Source organism: Odocoileus virginianus, chromosome 2, assembly GCF_023699985.2.
Source record: "Odocoileus virginianus isolate 20LAN1187 ecotype Illinois chromosome 2, Ovbor_1.2, whole genome shotgun sequence".
Classification (NCBI taxonomy): Eukaryota; Metazoa; Chordata; class Mammalia; order Artiodactyla; family Cervidae; genus Odocoileus; species Odocoileus virginianus.
This window is the reverse complement of record NC_069675.1, coordinates 17,628,510-17,637,854: the sequence shown is the minus strand read 5'-3', so window position 1 is coordinate 17,637,854 and position 9,345 is coordinate 17,628,510. Positions and strand designations below refer to the sequence as shown.

The window sequence follows — 9,345 nt, the reverse complement described above, 5'->3', positions numbered from 1 at the left end:
TTTCCTCGGTGTGTATGCCCAAGAGTGGGATTGCTGGGTCATATGGCAGTTCTATTTCCAGGTTTTAAGGAATGTCCACACTATTCTCCATAGTGGCTGTACTAGTTTGCATTTCGAAAAAGAGACACAGATGTACAGAACAGACTTTTGGACTCTATGGGAGAAAGCCAAGGTGGGATGATCTGAGAGAACAGCATCGAAACATGTATATTATCAAGTGTGAAACAGATCACCAGCCCAGGTTGGATGCATGAGACAAGTGCTTGGGGCTGGTGCACTGGGACGACCCAGAGGGATGGGATGGGGAGGGAGATGGGAGGGGGGTTCGGGATGGGGAACACATGTAAATCCATGGCTGATTCATGTCAATGTATGGCAAAAACCACTACAATATTGTAAAGTAATTAGCCTCCAACTAATAAAAATAAATGGAAAAAAAAAGAATAGTTTTTGAGTTTTAAACTTCATCTGTAAAGTTGAAGTTTTACAATCTTTTTTTTCCTTCTTAAATTAGAAAGAAATTTCCCAGAGAGAATATAAGATAATTGAAATAGTGGAAGAAAAACAAAGACTAACTCAAATAATTGTTTCATAAAATTGCAACTTTAAATAACTCACTAGTATATATATTTTTGTGAGTATTTCTTAAAATTCTCCATTAAAAAAAATATATATGGTTACATCTAGTCTAGGTGCTTTATTTAATGATTTCACATTGCTGCATTTCCTGGGCATTTAAAACAGCAGGTAACTAAAAAGAACTGCACTGGAGAGCAGAGTTTGTGATTTTGAAGAAGCATGAGCTGATTGCCTAAAGAAGCACACAATAGCTTTCTAGCAACATCATGCTGTGTATGAATTTCTGAGCTAAATTTCTATATTCTGGCTAGTGGCTCAGGACAGGTAAAGTGAAATCTGACCATTGCTATTTAGACTTCTGTCTAGAGGTTTTGTAGGGGCAACGACCATCACTTTTCATGTCATTTATAGGTGTCTATGAGAATTTGTTGGTAAGACACCATACTAGCACTCTATAGGTTGGCATTCAAGACTCTGCACAATTTGGTTGGACCTTAATTTCCAGTTTTAATGTCCTCTCTTATTTGAGGGCTTCACTCTTAGGCATGTTTACCTATGCTTTCCTCTTAAATGTACATTTGCTTAGAAATATGAATATTCCTCCTGTTTTTACCTATAGGAGGTGATCCTACACTCCTTCCAAAATTCAAATTAAATTCTAATTTTCCTATGAAATGTCTTCTGATAATTTCTTTCTGGAACGAGTGAATCTTAAAGTCCCCTGGTATTTATTTTCATTTACTTTAAGGATCTCCATTTATAGTCTAGTGACCTCATAAAAGTTCTCCTTAATAGAATCTAAAGTCCTTCGACGCAAAAACTGTCATCTTTCCTTTAGCCCTTGGCACAAAACCTTACTCATGGCAAATATCCTTGCATCCTTACCTGCCTTCCTTAAGATTCCAAATCTTAGTGGTAATGAGTCCAGACTACAGACAAAATGGTAGTGTCCTGGTGGATCTTAATGTATCGTTAGCATTCACTACTAGGCAAGGCTATACTAGCACCAGTTATAACAATTTCCCAATCTCATTGATTAGAACAGAAATGAACTTCTTATTAACAATGCTAGTAGACGACAGTGGCAGTATTGTTCACTGATGAGTATGGTCCTTGTATCTCATTCTAAAAGCCAGGCTGAAGAAGCAACCTATAACCTTGTCCTCTCCATCTCGTGGCAGAGAAAAGAGCAAGAGAGCCTGCAGAAGAATGCAATGGTTGGTAAAGCCTATGCTTAGAATCAGTAAATGACTCATCTGCTCATATTTCATTGGCAAAGGTAAGTCAAATGGCCCAGTGACAATGGAACCAGGAAGCAGATGCTGTCCACAGATGCTTAAAGCTCTGTGCAATCTACAAGGATGTACAATGCTTTGCTGGGCAGAAGGGAGGTTGTACAGTCTGCCTCAGGATTCACAGGGCTATTCTTGTTACCTGTTTGTCTGGGGCCTTTGACAATGCTGATCCTCATTTCATCTCTAGTTTGATATTCATATTGGCTATTTTTATTAGTTATTGACAATTGAATCCATTTTTAAACTCACATTCTGCCTCTCCATCTGGCTGTGTTTCTCCTGTATGGCCACATGTAAAGTTCCTTGTGTTTGGAGAATCTGTCACTACTAAACACTTTATCAGTGATTACTGTGTAAACTCCAGACAATGTTAGAAAATGTACATCGAATCATTGTTTAACAACCAAATAATTGTTTAAGCAGTGGCATTTATTTTTATTCTGTATTCAATGCTAAGGGACTCAAGGGCCTATCTTTATCATTTAAATATTAAAGCACATGCTTTTGGCAAGGTTTACTTCTAGAGGTGTGGAGGATGGGAAATTGTGAGAGTCTAGTTAAACCACAAAGTAAGAAAAAAAGTTTAACCCCACTGTTGTTTTGGGAAGTTCTTTTCTAACAGAGCCTGAATGAAAACTTACTCAAAACATATATTTTATATTTGATAGCTCTTTTAAAATGTTTTCTGGATCTAGTGGCAAATTCTGGCTAGAATGATTTTCTCATATTCACAGTGGTAAAGGAAAACTCCGGGAGTTAAAGCTCTACTAGAATTTAAATTAGACAATTCTTTGTTGTTCTTGCCTAGATTTTCATTAAGTCCCTGTGCAATTTAAAAATTTTTATAACTTAGGTTATAGGTTCAATAGAAATAATCTGTACTCCTAGGAATAAAGGAAAGTAATTATTTGGTCCAAAGCTATTATTAGCTTTAGCTTTATGAGCTATAGATTTACATTTACCTTTCTCTAGTTGTTTTCCCTTAGAAATAGGTGCTAAACAATAAAATGTCCTGTAGTATTTTGTAAGATAGTGTGTTGACAGGTAATTTTATATAGCATCAACTTGTATTTTTTCAGATATTCAGATATACAGAATACTCATATTCTGTAGATTTACATATTACAGTTTAAAAGCAAATAAGAACCTTATTAAGAGCTGAACATTGGAGGCACAATGGTGAGTAGAAACAGAAATGCATTCCTGGAACTTACAGTATACTGAGGAACTTAGCATTTAAAAATATGATCATAAAACAAATATGTAATCAGAAATTTTGATACATTTTCTAAAGGAGAGAAAAAAATCTCATGATGTACAAACAAAGAATCTCATGGACTCAGGGGATCAAAGAAGTGTATTCAAGGCAGAGATTATTGAGATAAAGTCTAAAGAATGCATTGGAGTTTAGAAGCCAATATGTGGGAGGTGAATGAGGAAGATTTGTCACTCCATGCACAGGAACAGCATGTGAAAAGGCTCTGTGCCTGGTGCTTGCGTGGTGACCTCTAAGAACTAAAATAAGGCCAGGGCTACTGGAAAAACAAAACAAAACAAAACAGAAAACCCCCAAAACCCCAGAGTATTAGGGGCAGAAAGTATGACACAAAGCTGGAAAAATGTCTTCCCAGCACAAGTAGGCACTAGAGACTGCATTGAGGATTCTGGTCATTATTCTAGGTTTGATGTGTTACCATTGAAGAATTGTAAGGAAATGGCAACCCACTCCAGTACTCTTGCTTGGAAAACTCCATGGACGGAGAAGCCTGGTAGGCTACAGTCCATGGGGTCGCAAAGAGTCGGACACGACTGAGCGACTTCACTGTCAATGTCAAATAATCAAATTACAGTGAAGTTATTAGGTTTGCTCTAGCTTCAGGATAAAAAATTCTCTGTGACATGTGACATTCTTTGTAAACATGTGACATGTTTACATGTGACCAAGTAAACAGTGAGACAGTAATAAAGATGCTGATATAGTAGGTTAGGTGGGACTAGAGCATGTAGAAGGGGAATGAAGGTCTTCCCTGGTGGCCCAGAAGGTAAAGAATCTGCTTACAATGAAGGACACCCAAGTTTGATCCCTGGGTCAGTAAGATCCCCTTGAGAAGGAAATGGAGAGGAGTAAATGAATGAATTCAAGGGATATTTAGGGAAGATTCAAAGATGACTCTTCTACCCAGACTTGCTCAATCAGATAAATGGTAGTCTCATTTACTGAGCTATGGAACACTAAAAGACAAGCAGATTTTATTTTATAGTGAAAGTTTTGTATTTTTTCTCAGTAATGTTAAGATTGAAGTTTTATTAAGATACCCAAGAGCAAAAGGTAGGTAGGATGCTTAATATGAGGAGTGGTCTTAGAAATATAAATTTGGAAGCCATTGAGCTAGACCCTAGGGAGCTCCCATATATACAATTCAGTTAGAGAATGATGAATTTGCAAAGAAGTCTTAACCATAGTAGCTGGAGAAATAGAAGGTAACCTGAAGCATGAGATATATTAGAAGCCAAATAAGAATCAAGAGATCACTAAAAGAATAGAAAAGAATGCTTAAGAATGTCAAATGCTACATAGAGATTGTTATTTGAATAAAAATTTTATTGGATTGAACAATTTGAAAGTCATTAATTAGTTTGATGAGAGTGATTTTGGTATGGTGAATAGAGTGGCATACAGTGAAGGTGGGTGGGTGATGAGGAAATGGACACAATGAAACTAGATAATTTAAGAGAAAAAAACTTATCATTGTAGCTGGAGAGGAATATTTGGATCAAGGAATTTGGTCTTATTTTCTTGAATGTAAAACAGTCTGAGTATGTGCTCAGGTGCTCAGTCATGTCCAACTCTTTGTGATTCCATAGACTGTAGCAAGAATATTGGAGTGAGATGCCATTTCCTCCTCCAGAGGATGACCCAGGGACCAAACCCACATCTCTTATATCTCCTGCATTGGCAGTCAGATTCTTTACCATTAGTGCCACTTGGGAAACTCTTGAAAATACTGACCTGATCTGGGTGCAGTCAGCCTCACAAAGGCCTTGACTGGTGTACTTAGTCATGCCTGACTCTTTGCAGCTCCAAGGACTGTAGCCCACCAGGTTCATCTCTTGATGAGATTTTTCATGCCAGAATACTGCAATGGGTTGCAGTTTCTTCCTTCAAGTGATCTTCCTGACACAAGGATTGAGCCCATGTCCCCTGTGTCTCCTGCATTGCAGGTGAATTCTATACCTGCTGACTTAAATACTAATGGGGATAATTAATGTATTATTAAGAAGGTAGAGAGAGGATATATGATAGGGTAAGCCAGCTGTTTCCAGAATGGGAAGCATGCAGCCCAGAGGCTGAAGAGATGTATTAGAAGCTAGTGTATGTATATAACTCATACTTATATGTCTAAATATAATATAAAATTGAAGTACATCCTCAAATTTGTTTTTATTATATAACACACATTACAAAATTTTGTTTAGAGACTACATATATGAGGCTTCTAAGAAAACTGTAAGGAAAAGAAAAAAACTTTTTATTTTGGGCTTTTTATATGTCAGTGTAAGCCCTCTAAAACATAAAATTAATACTCAGTTACTGTATATTCCCTGGTGGCTCAGAGGTTAAAGCGTCTGCCTCCAATGCAGGAGACCCGGGTTTGATCCCTGGGTTGGGAAGATACCCTGGAGAGGGAAATGGTAACCCACTCCAGTATTCTTGCCTGGAGAATCCCATGGATGGAGGAGCCTGGTAGGCTACAGTCCACGGGGTTGCAAAGAGTCGGACACGACTGAGTAACTTCACTTTCACTGTCTATCCTAACCTTCCTTGCTGGCTCAGTGGTAAAGAATCCTCCTGCTAATGCAGGGGACATGAGTTTGATCCCTAGGTCAGGGGAGATCCCCTGGAGAAGGAAATGGCAACCCTTTCCAGCATCCCTGCCAGGAAACCCCATGGACAGAGGTGTCTGGCAGGCTACAGTGGTGGGGGTGCCAAGAGTCATGCATGACTTAGTGACCAAACACAGGTAGCATGTATCCTACTTCTCCACTCCAAATTCTTCCCAAAATATGCAAAAAAAATGGCTTTATCTGATTTTACTCTTATTGCCCAATGTTTTTTCTACATCATAGAAGCTGATCAGAAGCTCACTAAGAAAACAGCTTTTGGTAATGCCAGAATCACTTTAGCTTTTTGGACACACGCAGGTTGAAAGTGAAGGGATGCAAGAAAAAAGTACTGCATGCAAATGATAGCCAAAAGAATAGAAATGGCTCTACTTAGATTAAAAACATCTACCAGCAGCCAAAATTTCAGTTAAAATCAGTCAAAAAAGGACAAAATTAGATCTAGTGAAGAAAAGTTCAATTCATTTAGAGGATATAACAGTATTAATTATATGTACACCCAACATGTACACACAAGAGGTAACTAATATGTGAAGTAATGAATGTGTTAACTAACCTAATTGTTGTAATTATTTTGAACTATATACATATATAAATATCATTATACTAAACACCTTACATTTAAATAATGTCATGTCAATTATATCTCTGTAAAGCTGATGACCTGGCTCAGTGGTAAAGAAAATTTTGCCTGCCAGTGCAAATCATATTTTACTTAAAAACAATAGCAATAGGGGGAAGGAGACATTAGTATAGAACTGGCCTCAGTTTGGAATTCACTATGGACAAATTGAGATTTACAGCAAAAGAATGAGGTAAGGGATCTTTTCTGTTCTGTGTCTTCTGCTTCACTCTCTTGTATACATACATTGCCTTGGTTAAAGGATTTTCACATTCTTTGAAGTAAGGCTTCCTAAATGGAAATTTTAGATTTAACCTAGTTCTTTAACATTGCTGTAGTCTTGTGTAACTTTGGGTGAGGTTTTCAACTTCAAATTAATTATGGTTTTTATACAGTTGGTAGACTGTACCCCAAATACTTACATACTAACTTTGAATCATGTTTTATTATAAATATGCAAAGAAAATATATGTAATTCATATAATTAAATGATACTGATTTTAATAATACTAATAATAGTGATAATTAAAATAAAGTATATGTTTTCTTTGGAAGAATACACATAATAAATTTCTATAAGATTGCTTCATTTACTTGTAATAGAAACAGCATATTAAAATTTGCAGATATATGATTAGCTGAGATGTGTCACTTTATGGATAATTTACCTCCAGCTATTTTTTCTGACATTTGTATTTCAAACAGCATGTGCAGGGGAAAAATGATGCTTTATTGTCATTTTATAATAAGCAGTAGAGGATGATGAATAGGAGCTTATTTGCTAAATAATGAAAGAGTTAGGACTCTCCGTGGAGAAATAGAAAATGCAAAACAAATGATTATAAACATGTACTTAGAGAATTTACAGAAAGAAAATATGTGTAGATGATGGCTAAACTGGATAACAACTTATGCTGATCAATCATAAGTTAAGACGTGTTTAAACATTCTTAGGAGAAACACAGCTCATTAAGGATGCCAAGTTGCAAACACCGAACTATGCCCCTCTTGCAGTGGGCTCAGTGAAGTAAAGTGTAAATAGTGCCCTCTGGACTGGTGCGATGCTGTGGTCCTAGAGCATTCTGTGTGTGATGTGTTGAATTTAGAGCATTGTTAGTAATATAATACGTATAGATGTAAGAATTTCCCCTAAAGAAGGCCAGGGCAAATCTCAGGACCCATTTCTTCCTGGCATCAGGGAGTTCCATCTTACTTTCCTGGCTAAAAGCTCATGTTTAATTAATGACTAACTACCTGCCTGCATTTAGGGTTAAGTCTCTATTATCTAAGAAATCTGATGAGACCTCATGGTATATTGTAAGAAATTCCCTGAGATGTTCAAAATGGAAGACAATAGTTCAGTGTATCTGAAAAAAATATTGGAGAGTTTTCCCAAGCATTTATTTTCTTTCCCATCATATTGGTAGATTTATCTGCAACAAACAAATTCTTTGTGCAAGTGCCATGGTGGATATCACCTAGAGCAGACTGAGGATTTCAAAATTCAACCATAGGTCTGGTGTTCAGCTGATTTGACAACAAATAGAGCAAGCAGCTTACATGAATGAAGTTGTGTATGCCCCTTCTATTCAATGAAAGAGCTGAATAGGTTTTCCATTTAATAAAATTTTAGTTTTATGTACGTTTTAAGGATATTGTTTATATATGTTATTCTTAAGGTCTTCTCTTACTTTGGAACTAGAGAAGAATGACTTAGCTAGACTGTTTAAACTTCTAATTTAAAAAAGTGTTAAAGAATATTTAATTCATGATGATGTAGTTTTATGCTTTAGCCAGTGAAAAAGATTGATGATGTACATTTATACTAATGAGACAGGTATCAAAGTTGAGAGTAGGAGATAACTTTGCTGCTGCTAAGTCACCTCAGTTGTGTCAAACTTTTTGTAATCCTGTGAAATATAGCCCACCAGGCTCCTCTGTCCACAGGATTCTCTCTGCAATAATACTGGAGTGGGTTGCCATGCCCTCCTCTAGGGGATCTTCCCCGCCCAGGGATTGAACCCATGTCTCTTATGTCTCCTGAATTGGCAGGGGGCTTCTTTACCACTTAGCCACCTGGGAAGCCCCTTAGTCATTAGCTAGATCTGTGCTGTGTGGTATTGTAGTCACTACTACCTGTGACCATCAGGCATTTGAAATGTGACTAACCTGAATGGAAACATGCAGTGAATATGAAATACACATTAAAGATTGTTGTGAAGAAATATGTGAACTCTCTCAATAATAATTTCATATTGATTTTATGTTGATATGGTAATATTTTAGATACATTCGGTTAAATAAATTATATTAAAATTAGTTTTATTTGTCCCTTTTTCACTGTGGGCTCTAGACAATTAAAAGTTACATACATGACTCACATGACATTTCTATTAAAGATCATTGCTCTAGATCAACCTTCTCATTTCAAGTTTAGAAAACTACTAATTGACTGCTGCTGTTAAGTCGCTTGAGTCGTGTCTGACTCTGTGCAGTCCCACAGACGGCAGCCCACCAGGCTCCCCAGTCCCTGGGACTCTCCAGGCAAGAACACTGGAGTGGGTTGCCATTTCCTTCTCCAATGCATGAAAGTGAAATGTGAAAGTGAAGTCGCTCAGTCATGTTTGACTCTGAGCGACCCCATGGACTGCAACCTACCAGGCTCCTCAATCCATGGGATTTTCCAGGCTAGAGTACTGGAGTGGGGTGCCATGGCCTTCTCTGAACTACTAATTGACTAGAACCCCTAATTTCCAGTTCAGAGATATTCCCATTGTTCTGCCTTTGTACAGGATTCTACAGGATTAATATACATTATTTCATTTGGTTTTCATAGCAACCTACTGAGAAATATGGATTAAGAATTAATATCCAATTTATAGCCCATGGAGTCACAAAGAGTTGGACATGACTGAGCGACTAACACTTTCACTTTCACTTTATAGA

At 37.1% G+C, this 9,345-nt stretch overlaps 1 non-coding gene across 1 annotated transcript; it reads left to right on the top strand.

The window, feature by feature from the left end:
- The first annotated feature begins 5,474 nt into the window (after nt 1-5,474).
- Nucleotides 5,475-5,546, top strand: TRNAW-CCA (transfer RNA tryptophan (anticodon CCA)). The gene has a single exon. It is a non-coding gene; the product is annotated as a tRNA-Trp (tRNA).
- Nucleotides 5,547-9,345: the final 3,799 nt, after the last annotated feature.